The 14,254-nt window shown below is 47.0% G+C and overlaps 1 protein-coding gene across 6 annotated transcripts in view; it reads left to right on the top strand.

Annotated features, from left to right (window-relative positions):
* The window catches only part of egh (beta-1,4-mannosyltransferase egh), a 147,596-nt gene that overhangs the window by 62,565 nt on the left and 70,777 nt on the right, over positions 1–14,254 (top strand). For 5 of the 6 annotated variants that reach the window (XM_071686555.1, XM_071686554.1, XM_071686556.1 and 2 more), the window contains one exon: positions 9,952–10,062. The gene's annotated coding sequence lies outside the window, so the exon portion shown is untranslated. Of the gene's footprint in view, positions 1–9,951; positions 10,063–13,288; positions 13,347–14,254 lie in introns of those variants that run through there. The other variant, XM_071686557.1, reaches the window with a different exon arrangement.

The following is a 14,254-nucleotide window of genomic DNA, read 5'->3' on the forward strand; positions in this document are numbered from 1 at the left end:
GAGGTCATGGCTTAGTGAGAGGGTGACGGGACAAGGAGAGGGCAGCACCCATGCTCTGCATGTGTACTGTCTCTAGAGTTTGTCAGGCAACTACGTACTTAGGTGAACATGGAAGCTCGACTTGTTCATGCTGGTGTATTTGAGTCTTTGAAACAGATTTTCTCTCTTGTTTTTATGTACTGTGTGTGTTTTACGTATTGATGTATGAGGCCATCTTAGGTATACTTTGTGATCACAGATGGATATGCCTTTTCTTCTTGTATTTGGTATACGTTTTTCTGCGAAAGGTATCATGTTTTTAAGGTGACAGATAATGTGATTTTTGTTATTTTGTGGCCAGATGGGTGCGTTTCTGATTTGAGTGGTGTAACTGGCGGAGTGCGTTACATTATCCTCCTCCAGGTCTGTCCATGAAGTGCGTTACTGATTGTATGGCAAAGCTGGAGGAGTGCATTGTGTTATCCTTCAGGCCATTCCAGTGAGTGCGTTACTAATTCGGTGATGCAGCTGGAGGAGTGCGTTATATTGGCTTCGTGGCCAGTTTCGTAAGTGCGTTACTGCTTGTGTGACGACGTGAGCGGAGTGTGTTATATTACCCTCCCTCGAGCCGGACCAGTGAGTGTGTCACTGATTATTGTAGCTGGAAAAGTGTAATATTATATGCTGCGTTTTTTTTTCTTTTTCAGTTAATAAAGTATTATTTCGTGCTTGAAGACAGTGTGCACAGGCCGCCGTACATTGCAAACCTGAATATTGCAGCTATTCAAGGAGAAAAGTAACTAACATGATAGCCACAATCGGAATTAAGAAAAGGAAATATCTATAGGGAAGATAGCTGTGGCCCTGTGTGTTTTACACTGCCCAGATTTGTCTGTGTAGTGAATTCCCCCAAAATTTCTACCTTAGCGCTATACTGGGGGGTATACACCCCGCCTGTTAGGTATATCTGATGTAGTTTACTAACTTAGCCAGCCAGCGTCACTGGGTCTCCGGGTTGGCTAGAGCAGCAGGCGAGGCACCGATTTACTTTTAAGCTGTTCACAGTTTACGGTAACGAGTTCACGTGAGTTTAATGGTTGTGGTAATATGGTGATGGTAAATGTAAAGTGTGTTGTGTGTGAATTTGCGAGGTAAGGGGAGGGACTGGTGTTGATCCGTCTCTAAACCTTGTATATATGTACCGTGTTTTGACTCCTGTATGCGTACACACACACGTCCCATTTATAGACCAGCCCCCATAAGGATAAGGGGAACACCTGCGTTGGGTGTTGGCCGACTGTTGCGTTCAGGATTCGAACTCCTGACTCAGGGTCGGTAAAGCTAACCTCGAAGCAACACGAAGGCCCGTGTGTGACGTTGTGGATTGTTGTGGGATAAGATAGTGGGAGTGAGTCAGCTGGATCGTGGCCCATGACTAACACAGGAACTAGACTCAATCAGAAGCTGGGGCAGTGTGTAACCTTTCCTACTGAGGAGGCATGGAATTCTTCAACATTAAGGGTTCTCGAGAAACCTTTGGCCATGAGTGAGGCTGACGTATTTATGGGAAGATATTGTGTGTCCTTCGTCGCGGGGTTGTGTTTAGGGCTCATGTGTTTGATCAAGTGATTTATTTCAGATGATACTGGTACTGGATATAAATTTTTTGGGGGAAAGAGAATGACAAACCAGTTCTAATAGAGATGTTATGGAGTCAGACGTATATGCGCATGAGGAGAGAGAGAGAGAGAGAGAGAGAGAGAGAGAGAGAGAGAGAGAGAGAGAGAGAGAGAGTGTTTCAGCGGTGACAGAGAGGATTATAAGTAGAGCCAGTATGATGCAAGGACTGACTGGCTAACAAGATATAACGAAAAAAATGAATCTAATACGGTATGAGTGATCTACTTTGGAAGATGCGTAGCGAACGTAGACTATAAACTGCTTTGGTGAGGTTTGCTTTACTTCGTTTTGGTATGGTGCGTGTAAGTTGGATGGGACCCCTTGCTTACACACACCCCCTTCATCCCTGGCCCTTCCTCCTCCTCCTACTCCGTCAGCCTTGGTGAGTGGCTACCGTCAGGGGCCTGGTAGAACCCATGGCAGGGAGGAGACGACGCACGAGGGCCTGGTGCCATGGGCAGGCAGGCGTAGCATGAGGGTCAAGGGTCATACCACCACGCACATTCCTCTTCGTCTGCCATCCATTACCTCCTCCTCCTTCCTGTAAACGGGCCAGGCCATTGCTCTCTCTTTCTCTCTCTCCCGGACCTTTACGTTACTGGAAGGTCACGAGGCGTGTGTGACCGTCTTCCCGGAAGCTCTTGACGTATGCCTGAGTAGACCGAGTGACTCACCCGTGAATGGTATGGCTGACGCCTACCACCCCAGCCCAACCTTACACCATGACTTGTCGTCACTCTCGAGTTACTCGATACGACCTCTGGTTGTCGTGGCCGGGCCACTGGGGTGATCCTTCAGGGGTTAAGCCACAGTGGGTCAGGCCATCATAATGCGGGAGCTTGTTCCCGGGTTGCTCAAGGGTCACGGTGGTGCTCAGTTCAGTACTGGAACACTGCGGTGATGAACAGGTTCTACTACGTTGTCGTTGGAAGGAGGAGTTCTTTGGCGTTTCTAATCACACGTTAGTTATGATGCTTATACGGGGGTTATGTAAGGAATGACCATTTTATGCCCGTATCTTTAGGGAAAGATGGGGCAAGTGTTGGAATGAATGTTGGTGGATGATGTGTGTAGTGATGGTGTGGCTGACGCATGGTAGCGTCCGGTAGGCAATAGTGTGATGTGTGGAGAGAAGCGTGCACCGAGACCCGTGCCACATGTCATGCAGGCATATCTCACTTCCCAGCAGGAGGTTGGGGGGGGGGGGGTGTTGTTGTTGTCAGGCTTGCACTGAGGACGTGGACTGACATCGACCAGCAGTGACTAGATGTGGTGAATACAATACATCTCGGGAAGACATCAGCTAACAGTGAGCAGATGTAGTTAGAATAGTACATCAGCCAACAGTGACCAGATGTAGTTAGTACAGTACATCAGCCAACAGTGACCAGATGTAGTTAGTACAGTACATCAGCCAACAGTGACCAGATGTAGTTAGTACAGTACATCAGCCAACAGTGACCAGATGTAGTTAGTACAGTACATCAGCCAACATGACCAGATGTAGTTAGTACAGTACATCAGCCAACAGTGACCAGATGTAGTTAGTACAGTACATCAGCCAGCAGTGACCAGATGTAGTTAGTACAGTACATCCGGGAATGACATTGGCCAGCAGTGACCAGAATTCAGTGAACTGTCATAAGCTGTAAATTACGGCCTCCTGCTCATTAAGAATCGAGCAAAGGTTTGCCAATCCATCCATCTCTCAGAAGTCGACATATTTATTTAGCATCTGGTGTCTGTGTCGGGTGGGGAGTTTGCCCGTTGTCATGTAAGCCAAGAGCAGAAGAGCTGGCCCTAAGCAACAGTGACTCGCTCCTGTTATCATATGCTCGTTGAACATCCGGGTCTAGTAGGTTGGTCGTGATGTTGTCATTTGAAGACCTCGATGACGTCGGCACGATGGTTGATATGCCGCTGTGACGAGCCTTGGGTATTATGGTCGGGTGACCCTTGATCTTCTGTGGTAGTGTGACCTTTAACCACACCCATAAGCATCAGCTGAAAGACCTGGCCAACATACGCAAGGATCATCATACCGTCGTACGCGAGTATCAAGGTGAGGTGTTTTGTACCTCTCTGAATTATGTGATTTCTTCAAGTTCAGTCATTTATATAAACTGCTCGAATATGTACACTTAGCGAACACTACTTACATTATACTGACCAGGAGTGGACACACACACAGTGAAACTGATAATTTTACTGGCCAGAAGCGTACAGTAAGAATAAGACTGGTTTATATAGTGTTTAACATCTGCTTCGGAATATTATGACATTTGAAATAACAAGATACCTTCTCATAGATTAAGTTGTGTCATGTTCTATACACAGTCGAAATTCGTCGTCGAGTTCGTGTGATTTTGTTAGATAAATTCGTCGTCGAGTTCGTGTGATTTTGTTAGATAAATGTCAGCTGATGACTGCCCCCTTGAGGAGCTGGGTGATCTGTCCCAACATGGGTGTTGTGAGGTCATGAGTTCATCGGCGTTTGTATGCAGGAGGAGCGCGCGTGTAGTCTACAAGGTCGTGCGTTGTTGTAGGTTGCCGGCGGACGCTATGTGAACTGTTGGTTTAACGCTCCTCTTGACTGTAGCACTGTTCTTTTTTTTTTTTTCTAACCAGCACAGTCTTCTGGTGTTGAACTGTGACCGATGACGTCAGGGCTTACATAACACCAAAGTTGTATAAGCAAGTTGGGTATCCTTCGGGGTCATCATACGTCTGACAGCGAAGATCAAACATTTTCATACTGAAGGGTTCACAGGGAACTTCCAGTTAATATAGTAGGTAGGTGTACGTACATGTTGATACGCATTTAATGTGTTATGATTTGTCTTATGACCGTACAGTGGATGATAGGCATTTATCCCAGTTAAACTTCAGCATGTACGCACATAGTGGTAGTACTCCATCATACAGACTATGTGAAGGTGTGGACCAGGTAATGTTATCTTGAGCCTTAGGCTGTGTACGCAGGTTGTAGTTCTCATTGTATAAGTAACTGGTCATATACCCGGGAAGATCTTCGTTCTCCCGTACTGAGGGGGCATACTTAGACATTTGAGAGGGGAGGGATGTAATACCCTGAGCCAACTGACATGAAAAGAAAGAAATTGATATATTACTGAAGACTAATTCATAACGCTTTTGATGGATATTAGGTTAACGAGGATTCGTAAATCGCGCATAGTGCTAAGTGAAAAAATCATGTAGAATAAACTACAGTAATGATTCCAAGTAACAAAATCATCTCGAGGAGAACACACACACAAATCTTGGTCGACTTGTAAGATAAGCATGCAGTTGCTACCCGCATTAAGTGACATGGGTAATTGTGGCCTGCTAAACTCGGACAGACCCTGTTTATTATTATGTGCCTTTGGCCCTCACTGCTCTAGGGGGGACCTCCCCCCCTCCCTGGATGCGTCACTGCCTTGATGTACGTCATCAGGTCAAGAGATGTTCTCTGTATATGTAATGAGGTGTACTATATACGTGGGGTGATGAAGTACACATGGAATGACACGAAGACGAAGAATGCAATGAACTGGTTCGAGGTACAGATGGAACAAGACAGAATGTACATGGTAGTATGAGGCGCACGTGGAATGTGACAGTAGACACAGTGGTATGAGTTACGCCTGGGAATGAAGCATTGTACGCGGATATGATGTATAGATGCAATGAGATTCGCCTGCAGTGATGTGATAGAAGGGCCGAGATATTAGTCGTTTGAGGTGCTTAGGGAATGTGATGTCCGTGGAATGAGATGTATGTCGAATGATGCGAGTAGCACAGGCATGGGTTAAACTTAGCGACTTGAGGTACACAGGGGATGTGAGATGCTAGGCCCTGGGTCTTGAGCTGCACAGGGGATGGGAGATGCTAGGCCCTGGGTCTTGAGCTGCGCAGGGGATGTGAGATGCTAGGCCCTGGGTCTTGAGCTGCACAGGGGATGGGAGATGCTAGGCCCTGGGTCTTGAGCTGCGCAGGGGATGGGAGATGCTAGGCCCTGGGTCTTGAGCTGCACAGGGGATGGGAGATGCTAGGCCCTGGGTCTTGAGCTGCACAGGGGATGGGAAATGCTAGGCCCTGGGTCTTGAGCTGCGCAGGGGATGGGAGATGCTAGGCCCTGGGTCTTGAGCTGCACAGGGGATGGGAGATGCTAGGCCCTGGGTCTTGAGCTGCACAGGGGATGGGAAATGCTAGGCCCTGGGTCTTAAGCTGCACAAGGGATGGGAGATGCTAGGCCCTGGGTCTTGAGCTGCACTGGGAATGGGAGATGCTAGGCCGTGGGTCTTGAGCTGCACAGGGGATGGGAGATGCTAGGCCCTGGATCTTGAGCTGCACTGGGAATGGGAGATGCTAGGCCGTGGGTCTTGAGCTGCACAGGGGATGGGAGATGCTAGGCCCTGGGTCTTGAGCTGCACAGGGGATGGGAGATGCTAGGCCCTGGGTCTGGGCCGGTCTGAAAGAAATAAGGGCGTGCGGAGGGAGGGAGTTTGAACGTACGTATAGCGTCTGTCAGCGGAAGTGTTTTGGCAGCCGGCGGATGTTGTTGTTCCCTCCCTCTCTCCCTCCCTACTGGCGCACCGGGAGGTTAGTAACGATGGCAGCAGTGTGGCTCCCCCTCTGCCTGCCTCTCATTCCCTATTAGTGCACCGGAGGTTAGCGCCGATGCCAGTGATAAGGCTCCCCGTCTCCGGCATTCCTGTGGTCTGCTTATCTTCTCCCAGCTCACTCTTGCTGGACCCCTCTACCGACTCACTCACTCACTCTAGGAGTATCAGGCCCAGTTACTCATTTAAGCTGTCCCTTAACTCAAGATTATTCATTGATTTATTTAGTCCAGTACCACGCGGATTGAAGCAGTTGTTGAATGAAACATTTACTCATGCATTCTTCATTTGCATTCTTTCATTCCTGAAGGTCAGCCATTCAAACATTTAAAGCCTTTGACTCTGTAGGGTTATAACTTTGTGGTTTATTTGTTATTCCCATTGCTCAGTGATGGTGGCGTTTCACACCACTATCCATTAACTTCTCAAGCACGACGGTACGGCCCTTGGCTGTGTTGGCCTGGCCTTTGACCTTGACCCTTTTGAATGTCACATCTAAGGCTAGGCGTCATTCTCGTACACTAGAGGTATAAGGTACCCAGGAGGTCCGTATTTGCATTGCTTGTATACACGATTGACGTAGATTATTGACGTGGTTTACTTTGATTATATTGTATGGGTTTGAGAATGGGACATGTTTAGTGTGCTTCCTTCCCTAGAAGTACACATGTAAACAGACAAGCTCTGGGTCTCCCATTGAGCTGGACTATTGTATATATGCACGTAATGGGAATGGTATGTGTTTATATACCTTTACATACATTTACAGGGACCGATACCTGGATATACATGATCATGTACATTGTCCTATAAACTGTTAATGATGATAATGATAATGATAGTTATTATTATTATTATTATTATTATTATTTTTATTATTATTATTATTATTATTATTATTATTTTTATTATTATTATTGTTATTGTTGTTGTTGTAGGTCAGTCACTGACCCGTTACTCATGATCGCTGATGAGGTACTACAGCCAGGTTATATGGGGGAGGGTCAGTAACGGTGGCATAGTGAGCCATCACTACAGCGGGTGTCAAGTTCCCTTCCCTAGACTAGGCTGTTGTTTTCTTTCTGCATCTGTTACTCTTGTAGTTGCTGGTTGGTATTCAGTTCTCGAAACAACCTCCTTCCCCCTCTCACTCTTCCAGCTCGCACATGATACATGGCTACGTAATGACGACCTTCGTGGTGAGTGGCAGGCGAGGGTGTTAGTCCGTCCCTGATTGGAAAGCTGTGTTGTTGGTAGTCGTCGGTATAATGTTAGCTGTCTCTGGCTGCTGCGTGAGTCTGACGGCGACTCACAGTTTTGATGAGATTGAACTATTGTTTTTTTTTTACAATTGAACTATTTTTTTTACAATTGAACTATTTCTTTTTTTTACAATTGAACTATTTTTTTTACAAGCACACTCTGAACCGTTCTATATTCTGCTATTATTTGTAAGCCTTCAGAAAACTATATACTTTTTTTTTTAGTTATCCTTTTTAGTCCGATTGTGAGATCATGGTTTTAGAACGTGTTAAAGATGTTAAGGATAAATTCAGTAGCTGTAGACTGCTTCAGGTGGATGCAGCGCGGGAACCCTATAACTTAGAATAGTGGTAATGTATGATTAAATCGTGTGGTGTTGAACCATGTGAATCGGTGGATGATCTTGGATTGAGACAGCTCATGGGAGTAATTGAGTCTGATGCTCACATAGAGCGAGTCTGAGTCCGATGCTCGCATAGAGCGAGTCTGAGTCCGATGCTTGCATAGAGCGAGTCCGAGTCCGATGCTCGCATAGAGCGAGTCTGAGTCCGATGCTCACATAGAGCGAGTCTGAGTCTGATGCTCACATAGTGCGAGTCTGAGTCCGATGCTCGCATAGAGCGAGTCTGAGTCTGATGCTCACATAGAGCGAGTCCGAGTCCGATGCTCGCATAGAGCGAGTCTGAGTCCGATGCTCACATAGAGCGAGTCCGAGTCCGATGCTCGCATAGAGCGAGTCTGAGTCCGATGCTCACATAGAGCGAGTCTGAGTCTGATGCTCACATAGTGCGAGTCTGAGTCTGATGCTCACATAGAGCGAGTCTGAGTCTGATGCTCACATAGAGCGAGCCAGTAAAGGATCCAGCAAGGATGATATATTATGCATTTATGTACGGCAGATTTCTTTTTTTCCTCTGTTTCTTTACTCAGATTTCGAAAGTTAATTTGCATACGTCCTGGATATTGGCTTGTTTGGCTAATGATTCCACGGAACGCATATGGCTCGTTATATGTCACAGTTTGCTGGATTTGATACAGTAATGTTATTGATTGAATACTAGCTTATATTTTCCCATTTTTATTGCTATATTGTTTGGATTGATTGTGTAAAGCAGATGACGTTGATTACCAGGATTTTAACGTGTTTTTACGTATGTAGCATCGCTGATAATACATGTTTGTATGATAGATTTGTGATGAAGAAATATTGGATTGTGAATACGACTTGATGCAAGTGAAGTAAAAAGCAGGTGTAGGGCAATGTGTGTGTGTGTGTGTGTGTGTGTGTGTGTGTGAGTGTGTGTGTGTGTGGTCGTAGGACTTGGATGAGGGAAGGCTCACATACTAGCTCCTTTTTATGGTAGGTCGGTCTCTTTGTGTTGCACTTGGCGAAGGTTGAGGGTGGTGGTGTATGGTCAGTGTTGTGAATGCTGGGGGGGGGGGGGGGTGCTTCAGGGCCTCCTGACACCGCTGGCACAGCTGTTGTTTGTCTCCCTTGCCATCTTGTGTGTGGGTACTGTTGGCGGAGATGGTACGTGCTGGTGCTGGTGGTACCGCCGCTGGTTGGTGTTTGGCGGAGATGGTACGTGCTGGTGGTACCACCGCTGGTTGGTGTTTGGCGGAGATGGTACGTGCTGGTGGTACCACCGCTGGTTGGTGTTTGGTGGAGATGGTACGTGCTAGTGGTACCACCGCTGGTTGGTGTTTGGCGGAGATGGTACGTGCTGGTGGTACCGCCGCTGGTTGGTGTTTGGCGAAAATGGTACGTGCTGGTGGTGGTACCACCGCTGGTTGGTGTTTGGCGGAGATGGTACGTGCTGGTGGAGGCACCACCGCTGGTTGGTGTTTGGCGGAGATGGTACGTGCTGGTGGTACCACCGCTGGTTGGTGTTTGGCAGAGATGGTACGTGCTGGTGGTACCACCGCTGGTTGGTGTTTGGTGGAGATGGTACGTGCTAGTGGTACCACCGCTGGTTGGTGTTTGGCGGAGATGGTAAGTGCTGGTGGACCACCGCTGGTTGGTGTTTGGCAGAGATGGTACGTGCTGGTGGTGGTACCACCGCTGGTTGGTGTTTGGGAAGACGGTACGTTGGGGTACAGTTGGTGGAGGCAGGTAATACTGAAGCTTCCTCATTGCTGTGAGAGTGAGGCCAGTTCGGTGGAGAGGACACGATTGGACACACACACACACACACACACACACACACACACACACACACACACACACACACACAACACAGACGTAATAGCAAGAGTGTGTTCAGTAACGTATGAACGTAGAGAAAGAGAGTATTGTACCATTTGGTGGTTGTGATACTTCCGGTGTGCCGGGACGATATCTACCGTGGAACATTTTCCAGGAATTATGGCCGACTCCGCTCACGTGAATGTTTTATCTTTCCAGGAAGGTGACCTTTGAAGTTTGATCGGGCGGTGTTGCTGCTGTGAGAAATACACTGCTGTCGTCCGGGAGAGAATGAAGTAGTACGGGATAAGCAGACCCCCCCCTAGCTCGGTGAGTGACACCCCACACACACACACACACACACACACACACACACACACACACACACACACACACACACACCAGTTCGTTCGTAATGTTCACTAATGATGACAGAGGTGACGTCAGGGTGTTGTGAGGGAGGGAAAGGGGTGAAGGCTGTGTGTTCTGCCTTCCTCTATCATCACTTTTCTCACAGTTAGAACAAAGGGAACCAAGCGTAGAGTTTACCTTTTGAAGGCCCATTCGTCTTTTTTTTTTTTTTTTTTTTTTTTACTTTCTGGGCGCTACCTCGCTAAGGCGGGAGAGGCGACCAGGTATAATCAGATATTAATAATGGTAATGAAGATAATGGTTGACCTTCATCCAAAGGCTGAAAATATACAGATAAAATACATGCATTCTAGAGTGATGGTATTAATGTGTGTGTGTGTGTGTGTGTGTGTGTGTGTGTGTGTGTGTGTGTGTGAGGAAGGGAGGGAGGAGGTATGGCAGGAGGAGATGCCTCGCTTGCTAATGCCACCGACTCACGATGCGTTGCTAGCCTACCTCCTCCCTAACCTACCCCAACCTCAAGGGCAGTGTTAATCTAATAATTATTATGATTATATATGAAATTATTATTATTATTATTATTATTATTATTATTATTATTATTAGTAGTAGTAGTAGTAGTCATAGTAGTAGTAAGTGGACATAGAATTTATTGACATTGCCAACTATATCCTATGTTCTTTATATCAATACGAGGAAGGACAGGAGTGTTGAGATCATTTGATGCTATTATTATATAACCCCAGGACGCCAGTTATGGGTCTCGTATATATCAAGGTTGTGCTTCAGTCAGGAGTAGTGAACTGACGGCCTTTATCTGAGGTAGCAAAGCAGTTCCCGCTCTCACACGACTACACACGTTTTACATCCGTTGACAGCGATACACTCTCGCTGCGACCGCCTCCTGGCGCAGTCCGGTAACACCGACGGTCTTCGTATACGTAGATGATTAGGACAGGGAAATATCGCTTGGATTATGTCGCTGTGATACGTTGTGTAGCAGGCACTTGGGCAGTACTGGCACGTTGCTTGTGGCGGTGTGCTGCCACTGAAGAGGCAGCCTGCTGCATCCCAGGTTCCTCCCTCGAGGCACAACTGAAAGAGAAAGAATAAATTGCTTTCAGAAATCGCCACCCGCCTCGGGTCTTGCCTGGCCGAGCCAACTCAAGGCCTGACTTGGGAGCCCTTCACGAACACTCCCATCCCAGCCCACCACAGTGAATGTCCGAAGTGAACACTTTATGATAAATGAACCTCCACCACCAGACTCCCAAACTACCTCCACCAGAGTCCCAAACTACCTCCACCAGACTCCCAAACTACCTCCACCAGACTCCCAAACTACCTCCACCAGAGTCCCAAACTACCTCCACCAGAGTCCCTGACTACCTCCACCAGAGTCCCTAACTACCTCCACCAGAGTCCCTAACTACCTCCACCAGAATCCCTAACTACCTCCACCAGAGTCCCTAACTACCTCCACCAGAGTCCCTAACTACCCCCGCCAGAGTCCCTAACTACCTCCACCAGAGTCCCTAACTACCTCCACCAGAATCCCAAACAACCTCCACCAGAGTCCCTAACTACCCCCACCAGAGTCCCTAACTACCCCCGCCAGAGTCCCTAACTACCTCCACCAGACTCCCTAACTACCTCCACCAGAGTCCCTAACTACCTCCACCAGAGTCCCTAACTACCTCCACCAGAGTCCCAAACTACCTCCACCAGAATCCCTACCTACCTCCACCAGAGTCCATAACTACCTCCACCAGAGTCCCAAACTACCTCCACCAGAATCCCTACCTACCTCCACCAGAGTCCATAACTACCTCCACCAGAGTCCATAACTACCTCCACCAGAGTCCTTAACTACCTCCACCAGATTCCATGTTTCAGGGTAACATTTTAACCACTTTCTCTCTCTCTCTCTCCCACTTTTCGCTATTTATTGCCCCAACATTTGTCTTATGGACCAGTATATCCTTTATACTCTCAACATCTGGTCGCGGCTGATTCAGTAAACATTATTATTATTATTATTATTATTATTATTATTATTATTATTATTATTATTGTATTTATTTATTTTGAATAATTGCCTCATCTTGTTCGACTACCGTTTATGGCCATGAAGCAGGGTTTAGGCTTGAGTATTGCGTGTGGTGTACGTACTTGTACTCCAGGGAAGCCAACCACTTCCCCGACCACCACCACTCCTTCACCACCATCACCACTCCTACGCCCATCACCACCACCACCAACACTCCTACCATCATCACCACCACTCATACCCCCATCACCACCATCATCACCACCACCATCACCACCACCACCACCACCACCACCATCACCACCACCACTACTTTAACCCTCCATCATCATTACCCCCATCACTACCACCACCACTCCAACCCTCCATCACCACCACTCCAACCCCCATCACCACTCTAGCCCACCACCACTCCTACCCCATCGCCACCACCACTCCTCCTACCCCCATCACTCCTGCCCACCATCACCACCACTCTTAGTTGTTTATTTCTAGATGCAGAAGCGAGATACCACATCCTGTGGTGAATACTGTCCTGCGTGATGCGCGCCATCACCAGCAGGTGGAGAGAGAGAGAGAGAGAGAGAGAGAGAGAGAGAGAGAGAGAGAGAGAGAGAGAGAGAGAGAGAGAGAGAGAGGAGATCGTAGTCGGGTGAGGTGGGGGGATAACGTAGTGAGGGGAGTAAGATGTAGTAAAACCCACGAGGTGGTGGAGATGTGCGGATGGTCGGTAAGGCTGGCAGCAGTACGATACGGTACGATATTTTTTACAACTTCGAACTTGAGGGAAATATGGCACCGTAGTTCCGCGCTGTACCTCAAAATGCATGTCGTGATTTCATACATTGTCCGGAAAGAAAAAGTCTGCCCTCGATATATTTTCAAAGCAATACACGACAATCGTTTATAATGGCTCCAAGCATATGTCGCTAACAGGGTGAAATCATCGTACAATTGGTCGCTGAGACTAGTGTTTCTAACGTTGTCATCACTAGCAAGTAGCAGCCCGCCTCAGTGTGCCCCTGGCTATCTTTGGAGAAAGACGTGTTCTCTTTACTCTTCCACGCTGCCACTTAATTTTGGGAATTTCGCTCTTTTAGCGCTGTATTTCTTCCCAAGTCCTGTGCTTCAAAAGGTTGGCTCATACATTTCTGAGGAGAAAGCCCGAATTCTCGCCCGGGAGCAAGAACATGTGAGTACAGGTGAGATTTCTAGGCGCACTAGGCACTCCAGAGCGCACGACCAGGTGACTGCTTTCTGCCATACCTCAACAGTGCCTCGCCTCGCTCAGATCACGACCCTTTGGACTTCAGGAACCTCGCCAGTCCTCTGGTCGGGCGTCTGCAGATGATGATCAAGGCCAAAGGAGAGAGATGAGAGTAATGTAATGCACGTGTGACATCGCCTTTGAAAATGTTTGTTGAGGTGGATTTTATTTCTGTGTGTGTGTGTGTGTGTGTGTGTGTGGACATTTAACCATTCTAGTACGTTAAGACATCGTACCGTGGTATCTTACCTTAAAAGAAAAAGATATGATAGAAAATGCAAATGTATTTCTGCACTTTTTTATTCTCCAACCCAATTTGCGAAACATGTTGCCTACGAACGAAAGTCTTCCTTATGATTTACGTAGGTAAATTATAATCACATTGGCCGTTTAATATGCATGATCAGTCCCAGGAACATGATTGCCTCTCTTATTTTTTTCTATTATTCTTCCTATAAGTTCATCTAAGTTCTCTCAGCAGCCACCAGAGTGCCACACATCGATATTAGAATATCAATTTCATTTCAGTATATCGTATTCTTATCTGCCTTAAGTAACTAAAGAACTGATACCAGAATATACGGAACCTACCAGTATTAAGGGGAGTTACGTGCACCAGCCAGGAACCCAGTTACGGGCTGCAACACACGTGCAATAATCAGTTGATGTACTGAGGTTTTTTTTAAGACAGTGCAGTGATATGTCATCGTTCTGATATGTAATGTGCAGAATCCTGATACAATCTGCTTCGAAAATTTGTAGAGAAAAGTATCCAACTTTCTCACTTTATTGTACTTGACAAAAAAAAAAAAATCACCGTAATATCGAAACAG

This window comes from Panulirus ornatus, chromosome 42 (assembly GCF_036320965.1).
Source record: "Panulirus ornatus isolate Po-2019 chromosome 42, ASM3632096v1, whole genome shotgun sequence".
Taxonomy (NCBI): Eukaryota; Metazoa; Arthropoda; class Malacostraca; order Decapoda; family Palinuridae; genus Panulirus; species Panulirus ornatus.